General features: G+C 42.6%; 1 protein-coding gene across 1 annotated transcript in view; it reads right to left on the reverse strand.

The window, feature by feature from the left end:
- The window catches only part of PARD3 (par-3 family cell polarity regulator), a gene marked incomplete at its 5' end in the record, with an annotated part of 523,272 nt that overhangs the window by 361,822 nt on the left and 145,832 nt on the right, over positions 1-15,618 (reverse strand). The gene's annotated exons all lie outside the window — the stretch shown is intronic.

Genomic DNA, 15,618 nt, shown 5'->3' on the forward strand with positions numbered 1-15,618 from the left:
ATGGGGAACACCCAGGCAGCCCCAAGAGCAGAGAAAACAGTGCTTCCAAGGGCTACCTTGGCCCTTTCACTGATCTGGGGTCCCGTTTCTGTTCTGCTGTGGCAGGTGTGAAGTCAACACGCACCTGCCAACATCTACTAGACGCAGCTCTTCTACAGAGTCTACAGAATAATGAATACAGGGCCAAGGGTCCTCTGAGAGTTGTGTATTGCAGAAAAATCACTCCAAGTGAATCCCACTCTGACCATTCAAATACTCGAGCAGACCCCCACCTGCCCGGCGAGGGCTGAGGACAGGTAAAACCAGGTGTGAGTGGAAGGGAGGAGGCGAGGGTAAGAAGAGGAAAGACACCCCAGGGTGCCGACGAAACAACCCAGGGTGGGGAGCGGCACAGCCACATGCACAGGGGGCACGGGGGACTTTCTCTAGGACAAGACCGTGGGAAACTTTGGCTGCTCATTTCTGTATTTTCAGAAAAATACCTTAAGAGAGCAAGGAGGGGATTGAAGTTGAGAACACAAGAGAGGGAGCGGAGAAGCAGCAGACGGGAGCAGGGGCACGCACGGGGCAGCGGGGAGCAGGTAGGAGCTACTCCCGAGCTCCTCTTACAAAAGGAATGAAATACTCGGAGAAAGACCAGGAAAGGGCGGGCGGACTTGTGTGTGACTGCGAGTGGTGATGCTTTCCCTCCCAGATGTGTGCTGAGCCCTGCACGTGCCCTCCGTCTATTTCCAGGGACAGTCGCCCCAGCTGGAGGGTGAGGACCGCGAGCCTCAAGGCCGGCTCTGTCTTCCTCACTGCCTGATCCCGGGACCCAGAGCGGCCCCTGGAAGAGAAAGTACCTGATTCCTGTTGTGCGCGGCAGCTGTGCCGTGAGACCACTGCTAACCTTCCCAGAATTCAGAAATACTGATGCACTGGTCCAGGAGGGGCCACAGGTGGGGTCGGAGCCTCTGCCCCCAGCAATTTCATCAACCCATCCATGAATGGCCGTGTTTTACATATGGTTCTGTTCAGAGACACCTCACTTCATAGATATTGTTGATGCGTGAACATGAAACTCACAGCCAACAGGACTAACTCTCAGGCCTGATTGAAGATGAACTAACATGTGTATTTTCTCCAGAAGACACATCGCAGACTTATTGTACTTAGGAGCACAAAACAGCATTTTATGTTCGGGGGTCATTCTGAACAGCAAAATCACCAACCAAAAGCACAAAAACGTGAAAAGCATGGCACCGAACAGACCATGAAAGGGACCCTGTTTACAGTATGAGCACTGAAAAAGAAGCAGAAGGTCCTTGCTCACCATCAACTGGGGACACGTGCGACTGGATTCAACAATATCTGTGGGAACCTCCACAAAGAGTGAGGTCCAACTGGACCTTCTCCCATAAATACTTGTCAAATGAATAATCGACTCAGAAACCTTTAAAAGAGAACCACCCCCACTCCCTCCAGGTTCCTCCCCAGATACTGCTCTCTGGCTTCTTTCCTTGACAAGCAATCTCGGAGCAAGAAGAGCTGACTGCTTCATCCCTCCCTTTTCCTTTAACCCACTATTATGTGGCTTCCTCCCCCCCGGCCCACCAATACAGAACCAGAACACTCCCTCTCTTTATCAGCGGGTACTTTTGAGCACCAGTCTCTGGGGAGCTCAGGGTGTGGCACAGACATGGCCTCCGCCTTCGTGGAGGCTGCAGCTCAGTGGAAAAGGCAGACGAATCACCCAGCCCCGTGCAGTGTGATCATGGTGCTTCAGGAGGAATACAAAAAGAGCCACCAGAACACCTAAGGGGGGACCTTTCCAAGAGCATCCTCGAAGACTTCAGGACAGAAGGGACGGCTAAATTTCCCCTGCTGTCCTTTCACACTCTTGGCGTCTCCTCTCTGACGAAGCCCCGACCACTTCTACAGGGGGCTCCTTTTATGGCCTGAGCCCACCAGCGATCTGCTGCGCTGTCATTCTGAGTTTGGGGATCCGCCTCCCCTGAGCACACAGCTCCTAGAGAATAACACTGAACTTGTCACCGTCACACTCCCCATGGGGTCACCCTGAACAAGTGCTGAACCATCGAAGAAGTGAATGAATAAGACATCAATGCTGAAGGTTTGGGTTTGTGTGTTTGGGGTTTTGTTTGGTTGTGGTGATGGTGGTGTTTGGCCAGTGGGATGGACAGAAAGGAAGAAAACATGCAGCCAGAGAAAGCTGCAGGGACAGAGGCCAGACGCTTAAGTTCTACAGAATTAAAAGGACTGCAAGCAATTCCGTGTGGCTAAAGTGTAGAGTTAAAGAAGTGATGTAGAAAGTGAATGCCAGGGAGGGAGCCCTGGATGAGCCAAGCAGGGTCTTGTAAGTCAGAAATTCTCACACTTTAATGTGTACACAACGCGCCAGGGGATCTTGTTAAGACGATTCCATAGATCTCGGGTCATGGAAGATGAAATTCAGCCTTTCTAGTGTCCACCACCACACTTCAGGATTCCATGCAGCAGGACTGCACTATGCTAAAACTTTCTTGAGCTGTGCTCAAGACTTCTGGTGCACTCTCATCACCTCGTGTGTGCCTTCCCTCCAGCCTGGCCATCTGGATGCATCCCTTACAGAACACCCATAACACCTTTGCTCAACCACACGTCAGATGTCACGACTCAGAACGGTTGGTACAGTCGGGTCACAGGACATCAGATTAAGCCCTGGCACCTACCCCCATGATCTGAGTAGCACCTCTCCACCCTACGCTCAGATCCAGCTGGAATGCTCTGAAGTGACCAGAGGCCACATACTCCTCCAGACCTCGTCCTTTCCTCCCCATTCCACCCCATCTTCACCACTCTAAGGTCAGCCTGGAGGGTACCACCTTCTCTAAGGAGTCCCCATGGTTCCGAAAGCATAAGTGACACCACTCCTTATGTTAATTTCACTGATTAGAACCAGTACTCTCTCGTCTGTCTCCCTCATTAATCTTAGAGGTTCCACCCCAGCAAATGTTTGCTAAAATGTTGTTGTATAAATAAAAGAGATGAATGAATGTGACTATCCATCCATCTCCAACCTTTTCACATTGATTGTCTCAAGTATTATAAGGGCAATCTTTTTAGCAAAGAAAAAACAATTACAGATATTAGATGGCCAGAGGAGACCAAAAAAAGTGGGGGGAGTTTCCTGGGAGAAGCTCAAAGAATTGTTAATTGACATACTGGTGATAAACTCTCTCTGGCCAAGAATCTCAACAACATTCTACTAATTTTTTATTATTAACTTTGCACTATTGTTCTTCACGCAGTGTGCTCTCCGAAGAGAATATTTGAGTACAAGCAAATCTAAATTAATTCTTCACATAAAATTTTATATGTTTATCCATATCAAATCCTTTATATCACTTTCACTGTACCAATTTAGTTCAACAATCATGTAAATTAAGTTTTGAAATTATCAACTTCATCTGACAAGTCATTTGTCTTTCAAAATTGTTGACTATTGATTGCATTGGAGATATTCTCTAAATGCTCAATGCCCTTTCTCTTTTGACATTTGTCTTCTATTATTTTATTAAGGATTCAAGAACCTCAGTAACTGTCAAGTTAACTTTTGATTAACATTATTCTCCCGTTCCTTTATTATTTTAACCTTTATTTCATAATACTATACGAAAGTAATATTTTTCTCCTAACTAGGGACCAGCTTTCCCCTCATTTCACGAGCCAATTTTCTGTTCCATAAGGATGTACATCTGAAGGTCCTCTACTGTACTAGACTTTATAATTATTTCACTAGCACATTAAACATCATCAACTACTTCACAATGGCAGGGCCTTTCTTAGCTCTCAGGTGTTAAACTTCCAGTAGAGTCTCTACACTTCATTTTGCTCATATATAGACTCTTCATCTTGAACTTGAATCTTCATGGTACTAAAAGCTATACAAGAATGTATCAGAAGTCATTCACTCAATTCAAACATCTACTGAGCACCTACTGTGTGCCAGGCACTCTTCTAGTTGCTGCCATTAAGTGATCCCTCAAGGACTGTACATTCTGGTGATGTAGATCACCAGAGAGATCCCTTGTACGTTTCCCTCACTGAGAGGATGAGAACAATGGATAAACAAATAAGTGCAGATGATGTCACGAGGTGATCAGTACTGTAAAGTAAAATGAAGCCGAGGAAGACACCGGGGCTGCAGAAAGTGGAGAAATGCTAGTTTATCCCGGGGGAGTCTGACGGCGGCACTGCGAAAGCATTTGAATAGCTCATTATCCACTTTCCTGTCCTGAGTGTTACAGTTTCAAATTAATCCCTTGTACACCCTGGCTATTCATAAAGCCATTTGGCCCTGGCTGCTACAAGGCGGCAATAAGACTGGATGGTTCCGAAACATATGGCCGCGTGTTTGTTTGTGTTACCTTCAAAGTGCAGAGGTCTCTCATAGCTAATCTAATCCATTCCTCCTTCTCCTTGAGGAAAGAGTCATGTAAAGCAAATACGTCCTGATCATTTATAACAAGCCAATTAAGTCTGTAATCACTAACATTCGTTGATCATTTACTATGGGTCATGCATGTGCTAAGAACCTTATTGCATTAATTGATCATCTCCTCAGAACAAGGCTACAAAACAGGTTACATGGGCCTCCCTGGTGGCGCAGTGGTTGAGAGTCCGCCTGCCGATGCAGGGGATACGGGTTCGTGCCCCGGTCTGGGAGGATCCCATATGCCGCGGAGCGGCTGGGCCCGTGAGCCATGGCTGCTGAGCCTGCGCGTCCGGAGCCTGTGCTCCGCAACGGGAGAGGCCGCAACAGTGAGAGGCCCGCGTACCACAAAAAAAAAAAAAAAAAAAAAAAAAAAAAAAAAAAAAAAAAAAAACAGGTTACATTATTACTCCCATCTTATAGGTAGGGAAACTGGTGTTACAGGGTTAAGATATCTTGGCTGAAGCTAACCTATTAGTAAGTGGTGGGGACAAATCCAAGCCTTGATATTCAGGCCACAGAGAGCATGCCCCTCTCCAGGAAGCATGGAATCCTGCAACACCAAGAACGGAAAGATCAGGGCTCTGAGTTATTCACAACTTCCTCACCAACCTCTACCATCGTGGTCTCACCTGAGGTAGGACAGCAGCAAATGCATGTGAGCTGCACTCACTCACGCACCCCGAACCTCAGAGCTGCAGAAACATCACTGTCACTGAGCCAGAGGCTCACCTGATGTTTGGATCTTTGCGATCCTTTCCACAGGTGAAAAGAAAGGTCTTGAAAGAACTTCAGAATGACACAGGTTCCCTTTAGCTAGGACTGGCAAACAAATGATGCTTTTAACTTCATCACAATTCATTTTATTCTTAGGGGATTTGTGGGGAGGAATGAGGAGTGGCACAGTGAAGGGGGGGACCTCATGGAGAGGTGTGTGTGTGTGTGTGTGTGTGTGTGTGTAAAACTAAACACTTCATACTTCATATCTATGGAGGGAACATTTATCTGGATTAACAGGTTCAATCTGTATGTTCACAGTATGTCACTACAATCTTGTGACATAGGCTATATATTCACCAAGAGTCTTTTCAGTCAAGTACATACTCAATTTAGGATAATAATGCCTGGAATACACTAAGCACTCAATAAGGGCTAACTCTCTTTCTCTCACATGCAGCCCTCCTTTATCTGACCTTAGTAAAAGGTCGGAAATCCAGGGCAGTACTAAGGTTTTCCTGTCTCCACCTTGCACTTGTTCGTACATTCTTTGAGTTACATCCGTGGCTCCAAATCTTCACGAGCCATTAAAATGATCTGGGACTATCCTGGAAAATGATGATTCCTGGGCCCCCACCCAGAAATCCTGAAATTTGGGTCTAGGATGAGGCTCGGGCATTATTTTTACAAGCTCCCCAGGCAATTGCAATTGCAGCCAAGGCGGGGAGTCACTGCTCTAGGCTGGAGAGCACTGCACATCCATCCTAAGAGATCTTGTTAAAAATACAGATTCTGATTCAGTAGGTCCAGGGTTTGGCCTGAGAGGCCGCATCTCTAACAAGTCCCCAGGTGGTGCCTTGGAGTAGCAAGGCCCCTACCTGTGCTGCCCAGTAAGTAGCCACTAGCCACCCCGGCCACTTAAATCCCGTTCCTGGGTCTCCCCTGCCTCATTTCAAGGACTCAACAGCTGCATGGGGTTAGTGGCTACCACAGTGTGCAAAATACACGTCACTGAAATTTTTTTATATATAAACAATTTTGTCAGACACTGAATTTAGCTTAGCAAAAATATAATTAATCATTAATTCTACACTCAGTTTTATTAACTTTTAATCACTAAGAAAGGATAAGACATAAGGCAGTCCTGCTTCTTTTTAACTTTAATTCGAAAACATTATATAGAGAGAACAATTTTTCAGCTTATTTGATACAGGGCAAATAACCTACATTTTCTAAGGTCTCATTGTACTTTTTTTTAATGTAATATTTTCATGTGTGCATATGCACATTTTGGGAATCATAATACATGTCCATGACTCCCCAAAGAAACAAAACAAATATTTACAGAAGAAGTTTTTTATTAAAGTGCTATATTTGGAATGAACCCACTGTGACAATTCAAATCCTACTGCAAATCTGTATACAACATAGAAAATCCCAATAATAATCGGGGGGTGGGGTGGGGGATATTATTTTAAGAAAACCAAACAACTGCTTGGCTGCTGTATAATTGAGGAGATAAAGCACTTTAATACAGATAAAACATTTCTAATATTTAAGAAGCACTTTTACAACTATAAAGCCACGAACTTTACCCATAACTCTGACAGCCTGACAAGCAAGCAAAGAGAATTCAACCCAATAGTAGTTTCCTAGGCAACAAGCACAGATATGACCAGTGGAAAAAATGAAAAGAAGGAAAAGCATTGAAGCATTTCCAGTGAGCTTGAGAAATACATTTTAATTGTCAAAATGCCGCAAAGACAACAATATTGAAAATCATTTCACTGAAAATGATTCAAAGCAGAATGCCATTTTCATTATGGCAAACGAGGTGTGGAAAAATAGAAAAATTAGTTTCCTTTCCTTTGCTCTGAATTAAGTAGGGATGGTAATCAATCTTGTTTGATTTTACAAAATTTATCTACATTAGTATAGATTTTTAATATGCCTCCTTACTTTTCTCCACAAAAGTGACTATCTGCTGATTCAACGTACAAAAGAAGAGAGTCACCAGCATGACAGGGTAGCACAGGATACAGGGTGCGTCTGGGCATCCTCTGTTACAAAGACATGCTCATACATGCTTCGGTCTTACTTCAAAAGTAAGCCACACACACACACACACACACAAAAGTAAACCACACACTTCACAACACAGATTAAAATAGCACTGGGTTGTCCATATTCTCACCAGGCTTCTGTTTCCTCATCTATAACAAGAAGGGCTTGGATTCAAACTCAAAAACCTTTCTGGCTCTAACAGCTTTTGATTTTTAGAAATACAGTATAGAAGGGCTCTTTTGTCTAAAAACATTGAAACAAAACCAATACTATATTCTAAGCCATTTTAAAACTTTTTCTTCATAGGATCTAAACGTTGACAGTTAACCTTTAGAAAATAATATTATAAATGTCCCACTTCACGGGTATTAAAATGTCTATATTTTACATCAGCTTTTGTAACCATGATGGCATTTGCTCTCATATCTAAGTCAGGAACATTTACTTGGATTAACAGAAATGTGCTGGATGCTCATAATTTATATTTTCACACAATGTGCCACTACAAGCTTGTGAAATAGTCTATATTTTCACCCAAAGAGTCTTTCCAGCCAAACGTTTAGTCAATTGGAACTTAGGTTGAATTGATCAAGTAATTCAGGCAAAACTACCAATGTAGTAGCTGCAGTGTTTTTCTGATAATTCACCTTTCAGTGATTGGTAAATTAAGGGAATGAATAGCAAAATGGGGCTTCCAAACAAAAATATGTTCACTGTTTTTTCTTTTTCTATCTTGTCTATCCAACAAAGCCAGGTTAATACATTATAATCCATTCCCCAGAGCCCTTGAACTTCATTAGATCCCGTTTAATGCCATCATGCTCCTCTGGAATTGCCTCCATTCACTTACATTGGCTTTTCTTTTGGCTTTTCATCTGACTCTCTAGATTCTTTTCCTGTTCACTCTTCAGAACACTGGGTATCAATATACCTCCATAGAAATAAGCTCCTTCATACATGATATGTGTAAGATCAACTGAAAGAAAATTTAAACAATATGGCCATTAAAAGAAAAATGAAAAGAGTAAATGCTAAAAGAACCTCATAGGTAGACGGACTAAACTTATGTGCACGTCTGCGAGGAGGCTGACAAAGCCTGTATTTGGTCAGGAAGTTTGAAAAGGAAGGAAATGTTAAAAGATTGATCTTGCTTCCCTTTTTCACATGAGCTGCCAGGGAGCAAGCCCAAAGTTTTGTGGAATTAAATGTATACTATGTGATAGATGGTACAGATATACATTACATAGAGATAAAATTTTCTTTTCCTTTGTCTTAGTTTTCAACTTACATTTTCCTTTTTCACAATTCTGTATTTTTATTTTCTAATTATTGTTTTTATTGTTATTTTAGAGACCAACATAAATCCATGTCTACTAGATAATCAGAGCACATATCGAACATTATTGGGTCTATACAGTATCAACAATATATTTATACAAAGGATGGTAAGCTTTAAAGTATCAAAATTAGCAGGATATATGCAACCAATTCATTCTAACATGTCTAGAACTTAATATGCTCAAAGTATATGTTGAAGAAATTAGTTAATTGGCATTTATTTATTCCAAGCAACAGTATTCTGATCATACATCACACATTTCACAAGAGGCCTGGGACCGAACACTGGTCTTCCTTTATGAAGAAAAAAAAAAAGTAACATCAAACCTTTGAAAACTCAAATTTCAAAAAATCTCATATGCTCTAAAGCAAATTATGGGTAAAGATGATAATGACCTAAGTGTAGGATCTTTACAAGGGATTAAATAATGATTTGACAAACCACAATCTTTTTGTGCTTGCATTTCTAAAAAGAGAAAAGAGAAACTCCTATTGAAAAGAAATAGTATGCAGTATCTTTACAAATTAATCATAAGATTCATTAAGAATAAACTGGCTATCAGAGAGCTGGCTCCATGTCAAAATACATTTACTGAATTAAAATATCAAAAATAAAAATCAACTGTGTTGGGGCTTCCCTGGTGGCGCAGTGGTTGAGAGTCTGTCTGCCGATGCAGGGGACGCGGGTTCGTGCCCCGGTCCAGGAAGATCCCACATGCCGCGGAGTGGCTAGGCCTGTGAGCCATGGCCGCTGAGCCTGCGCATCCGGAGCCTGTGCTCCGCAACAGGAGAGGCCACAACAGTGAGAGGCCTGCATACCGCAAAAAAAAAAAAAAAATCAACTATGTTTCTATGACAGCTAAGTCACTAGAAAAGAGCAAGCAGGAAAAGAACCCTACCTTTACTTCTCATCAGGCTAAAACTTGAGTGGGCTGCTGTGTACCACTAGCTGTGCATTGCCAGCTATGCTACTGCACATCCCAGAAAGGGTAATCATCACAAAGGGTAATCATCACAAAGGGTTTGCAAAGATAGACAGTCATAGCTCAGGTTCGTCTTTACCATTTCACACAACTACAGGCATAGGTATGATATGAAAGATCATATCCTCCCGCTATGGGGGAGGGAGGCTATATACATTTTTTAGTACAAACATGGTCAAATAGGAACATTCTCTTTCCCTCCTTTCCCCAATCCAGCCAGTGTCTAAATGTTGCTAATCTACAGATTGATTTACCTAGAACATTCTCTCTTCCTCCTCCACTGACTCGTCCCAAAATTGCTCCAGGCCCCTCACAATTGGAATTGCCTGCAGTAAATACCTACCAAACTTGCCTTATTCCACTGTTTTTAATCAATTCAAAACATGTGACTTGTTTGTGCTTCACAAAGGTGAGCTCCAGAGCTGGCTCAAACATCTTAGGAGAAAAGCTGAAGTTTTCAGAAATTTTTGAGAGTTGGCCGTTAAACAGAACCATTATTAAAATTTAAATTATATAAACGTATAATTAAATAGATTATATTAAAAACAAAGATAATACTCAAAACACAGCGCTTCCCAACTCGTTTACTACATGTTGTTGTTACATATACTCGTGATGCATCAACTGCATCCATGTGGTGGAAACACTGTAATGGTGCATTTCTCTCCAATTCTGTGTTCAGTGACAAGATATTGGGAACTTGAAATTGGCCACAGTCAGAAACCATGGAAATGGGCAAATGCTACAAGCCAGGTCTCTTTTGGTTTCAGAGATTCAGCTGTTAAACAGTTACTAGCACACCAGTGGATGTGGAGACAAATCCTCTATGCCCCTGGAGTCACCAAAAGCACAAGGCACTTCAGGACCACACAGCAAGTCTGTGCAGTCAGGAAAGACCCACCAGAGAGACTGTCACTTGAGCAGTGCCCTGAGGGATAAGCTGAGGTGAGGCAGGTGGGCCATGAGAACAGAGATGCAGCTTTACCACAGTCAGAGGGAGACAGGGTGCTCGGAGCCTGAGACCCACCCAAGAAACTCAAGCAAGGGAGCTGAGTACAGGGTAGAAAAGACAGAAGCAAAAGAGTTCTTGCAAACCTTACCAAAACTTACCAATATTAACTGTATTAAAAAATATTGGGGGGGCTTTCCTGGTGGCGCAGTGGTTGGGAGTCCACCTGCCGATGCAGGGGACAAGGGTTCGTGCCCCGGGCCGGGAAGATCCCACATGCCGCGGAGCGGCTGGGCCCGTGGGCCATGGCTGCTGGGCCTGCACGTCCAGAGCCTGTGCTCCGCAACGGGAGAGGCCACAACAGTGAGAGGCCTGCGTACCGCAAAAAAAAAAAGTATTGGGAAGCTACGGCAAGTTTTGAAGCGTCGGGGTAGAAGGAAGAGATGGGGGTTTCTCAACAATCACTCCTGCTATGAGCAGAACGGACTCCAGGGCTGCCCAAGAGAGGACACAGAGAGACGGGCCAGAGACAGGCCCGGGAGCTTTACCTTCCTGATAACAGAGCACTAATAGCAAAAACCTTCTTCAGCATGCCGCAGTATCGTTTTTTATTTATTTATCATTTAAACGCATGCTCAACTAACAGAAGCATTATTAAACACATACAAGCCTCCAAAAAAGATGTTAAAAAAATAAAAATAAAAATGCCTCCATCAGATTAAAAAAAAAACAAGAAATGGTAAATTCTAAACTACGAGACAATACAGATGCATGCAAAGCTTCAGTATTCTGTGTCCCCACGTCCCTGATCATGACCCAGCTGCACAGACTGCCACCGACGCCAGCCTTGGAAGATGAAATGCGGCTCATGAAGTCACAAGGCTTGATGAGGCTTTAGGAGCTGGGGCCTACGCCACTAGGGACTGCCAGTTCGCACAGACCCTTAAAGACCCCGGCAGCTCCGGCCATGGCCAAATGCCCCCACGGTGTCCACTAGAGACAGTGCTCCGGCCACTCAGTTTCACCAGGGGCACATATAAATGCTAAGCTCACTAGCTGAGATGCCAGTTCTTCTTCACTAATAGAACAACAACAAAGCCCTAAACCATTGGCTGCAAGCCATTATAAAAACGCCCTGGCTTCCTTTGAGGGATTCCTACCAATACCTGCATGCTGGCAGCTCTGTATTCTGGCATCTACTGACAGCCAAGCAGAATGTCCATCAGTGCTTCTGACATCTGCCCAGGATGACCTCATCACACTCACAGTCATAGTGCCCACGGAAACACTAGAGAGAGAGAGAGAGAGAGGTGTGTGTGTGTGTGTGTGTGTGTGTGTGTGTGTGTGTGTGTGTGTGTGTGTGTGTGTGTGTGTGTGTGTGTGTGTGTGTGTGTGTGTGTGTGTGTGTGTGTGTGTGTGTGTGTGTGTGTGTGTGTGTGTGTGTGTGTGTGTGTGTGTCTGCACCACGCGGCTTATAGGATCTCAGTTCCCTGACCAGGGATTGAACCCGAGCCCCAGCAGTGACAGTGCCGAGTCCTAACCACTGGACCGCCAGGGAACTCCCAACACTAGTCTTATAGTTGCCTAAAACCTTCATCAGAATTCAGATTAAGGAAACTTGGAATTGACAGGAAGAACCCATGCTGATTAGTGCCCCTAGAAAGATTCATCCCTCAAATAATCAAGAGTGGATTCACTACACTTTCAGGCATCACTTTGAAAATTGAAATTACATCAGGATGCTCTTTTTAAATTTTATTTATTTCATTTATTTATTTTTGGCGGTGTTGGGTCTCCATTGCTGCGCGCGGGCTTTCTCTAGTTGCGGTGAGCGGGGGCTACTCTTTGTTGTGGTGCGCGGGTTTCTCATTGTGGTGGTTTCTCTTGTTGTGGAGCACGGGCTCTAGGTGCACGGGCTTCGGTAGTTGTGGCACGTGGGTTCAGTAGTTGTGGTGCACGGGCTTAGTTACTCCGTGGCATGTGGAATCTTCCCAGACCAGGGCTCAAACCCGTGTCCCCTGCATTGGCAGGTGGATTCTTTTTTTTTTTTTTTTTCATACAGCAAAGTTTAATAACGTTATATATAATAAAGGAAAATGAAGCAACATATAGCTATTGTTAGTTAAAAATGACCTAAGTGACATATAATCTTTGAATGGCAGGTGGATTCTTAACCACTGCGCGACCAGGGAAGCCTGACCAGGATGCTCTTAATTTTAACTTACTTTTAGGCTTAGCAAAATAAAATCAATGTACCCAAATAGCAGTCTCTGAATACCTCTTCCCATTAACAGGACAAGACTGCTTTGGGAAGCGACTGATTCCAGATGTGAGCAGAAAATATATAAGACGAGCATAGAACACATTTCATGGCAGAAAGCAAGGATGCTGTTATCAAGAACACTCAGGGGCTTCCCTGGTGGTGCAGTGGTTGAGAGTCCGCCTGCCGATGCAGGGGACACGGGTTCGTGCCCTGGTCCAGGAATATCCCACATGCTGCGGAGCGGCTGGGCCCGTGAGCCATGGCCGCTGAGCCTGCGCGTCCAGAGCCTGTGCTCCGCAACGGGAGAGGCCACAGCGGTGAGAAGCCCGCGTACCGCAAAAAAAAAAAAAAAAAAAAAGAACACTCAGGAGCCAGTTTAGAGAGGTCCCACTGCCATGAACATGGATGATCTGAGCAGCAACAGGAACAATAATGCAATAGACTGAAATAACAACTATACTAATGCTTATGAGTTCTTACTGACTTTTTTTAAAGAGGGAAAAAGGAAAAAGGAAACCAGGAGATGCTAGCCAAGAAAACAAACTCATTATTATGAAAACGGATAAAAAGACAGAATTGGGCGTGTGGTCTATTCTTCCTATACAAAGGATATCTCAGGGTAACAAACTAGTTGACAAAAAAAAAATTATCTTTAGAGAAATTATGTGGCCAATAAATGAAAGAACTGTAATATCAACATGCTGCAAGCATTAAAAAAAAAAAATAATGGATCTAGGCAATAATCACCAATGCTGCTAATATCACACAATGAGAAACAACCAGACTTTGTCTCTTGAGTGAACTGTACAATACCACCTAGAGATACTGTTGTCAAAGACTCAGACCAGCATCAAATCAAGACTCTACATCTAATAACTACCAGTTTATAAGAAACACAGGGTATGTAAGAACATAATAGATGCCACAGGGATGGATTCAGCTTCAGACAGGAAAACCACCAGAAAATCAGTCCAATTTCAATGAGTAAATTGCAATGTGTATATGTGTGTGTGTATATACATATATATAACTCATACCCATATACAGACACATGCAGACACACACACAGAAAGAGGAACTTATAGACTAAAAGAAACATATCAATCAAGTGCAGTGTGTAGATTTTCTTTGGATGCTGATTTAAAGTAGCCAAATATGAAACCACATTTACAAAATAGAGTAATTTTAATAATAATATTACATTACATAGCATTAAGAAAGTATTGTATGAGGTTATATATTTAAAGTTTTACTTTTTAGAAATATATACAGTACTGAAATGTTTTCAGAAGAAATGATATAAGATCTGGAATTTACTTTGAAATAATCCCATTTGGGGAAGTATAGATGAAACAAGATTGGCCATAAATTGATAGTTGTTAGAACTGATAGTTGGGCATGGCATTTCTTTACACTATTCTCTCTAATCTTGTATATGCTTGAAATTTTCTACAATTAAAAAATTGAACAGAAGTGACCTTGCAAAGGAGAAAATTATAAAGACAAGTGAAAATATGCAATGTAATGATACTGAATAATAGTCTTTTTCCCCAATCAGGGTTAAATTTTTTAAAAACGAAAGCTGTGTAAAGTTGCATATTCATCATGATGGTTTATTTAATATTTTCTGTGCTACAGTTGAATGAATCTCCTCTGAACAGACTGTGCTGACTTTATATCAATACAACATTTATTCAGAAGAGGCTCAGTTTCACCGAAAAGATTTGCTAAGTCAAGCCTCCTAAAGTGCTGTTTCTCACAAATTAAAGGTCTAAGATGCAACATGAAATTTAACAACATGATTAGTGGGTCTAGATGTGACCCTGAACTCATTTACTTAGATGTGCCTTGACTTTTAAAAGGTTAAGTGACAAGTACTACTGTAGTTTGATTTCTTCCATTTTTCAGAAGGATGAAGCATATTTGATGATAATCAAGGCACAGATATAAAGCAGCTGCATTTTCCCACCAAACACCTAGTAAATCTTTTCAAGGAGTAATGGAGCGATAGACAATAAGTAATGGTAGAGAAATGTGAAAAATATTCTTATATTATTTTGATGTCTTAACATTTATTGTGAGAAAATGCTCAAAAATATAATAGTTACCGGGCTTCACTGGTGGCGCAGTGGTTGAGAGTCCACCTGCCGATGCAGGGGACACGGGTTCGTGCCCCAGTCCCCGAGGATCCCACATGCCGCGGAGCGGCTAGGCCCGTAAGCCATGGCTGCTGAGCCTGTGCGTCCGGAGCCTGTGCTCCGCAACAGGAGAGGCCACAACAGTGAGAGGCCCACATACAGAAAAAAAAAAAAAAATATATATATATATATATATATATATATATATATATATATATATATAATAGTTACCAATAAGATTAGCAGATGAGCTGACAGAAAAAAAAACAAAAATTTCAAATATGAGTAGCATAAAAACATGAAGCTTGGAACCCATAGGAACTGAAAGCAAATTATAAAAAGCAGTCAGATGCAGGTAGAGAGCTTCATCTGATTTATTAGCTTCATCTGATTAATAACTTCCTTAAAAATCCGTCTGGGTGTGTGGCATGTGTGTGATGTGTACTTATTTCAAGGACAGAGTTGACAATACTTACGAAATATACACAAATAAAGGCAAGGAATCACTGCAAATCACACACACACACACACATGCACGCACGCACACCTTTTCCAGACATGTTTAGTACACCACTATCATGACAGTCCTGATTCTTGCATAAGAAAGTAGACTGCACGCATCAGCATTTGTGTTACCCATGATGGTGAAGCATCATTCATTGTAAGTAAGTATACAGGAATCAAGGTCTACA

Source organism: Hyperoodon ampullatus (assembly GCF_949752795.1).
Source record: "Hyperoodon ampullatus genome assembly, chromosome: 3".
Lineage (NCBI taxonomy): Eukaryota > Metazoa > Chordata > Mammalia > Artiodactyla > Ziphiidae > Hyperoodon > Hyperoodon ampullatus.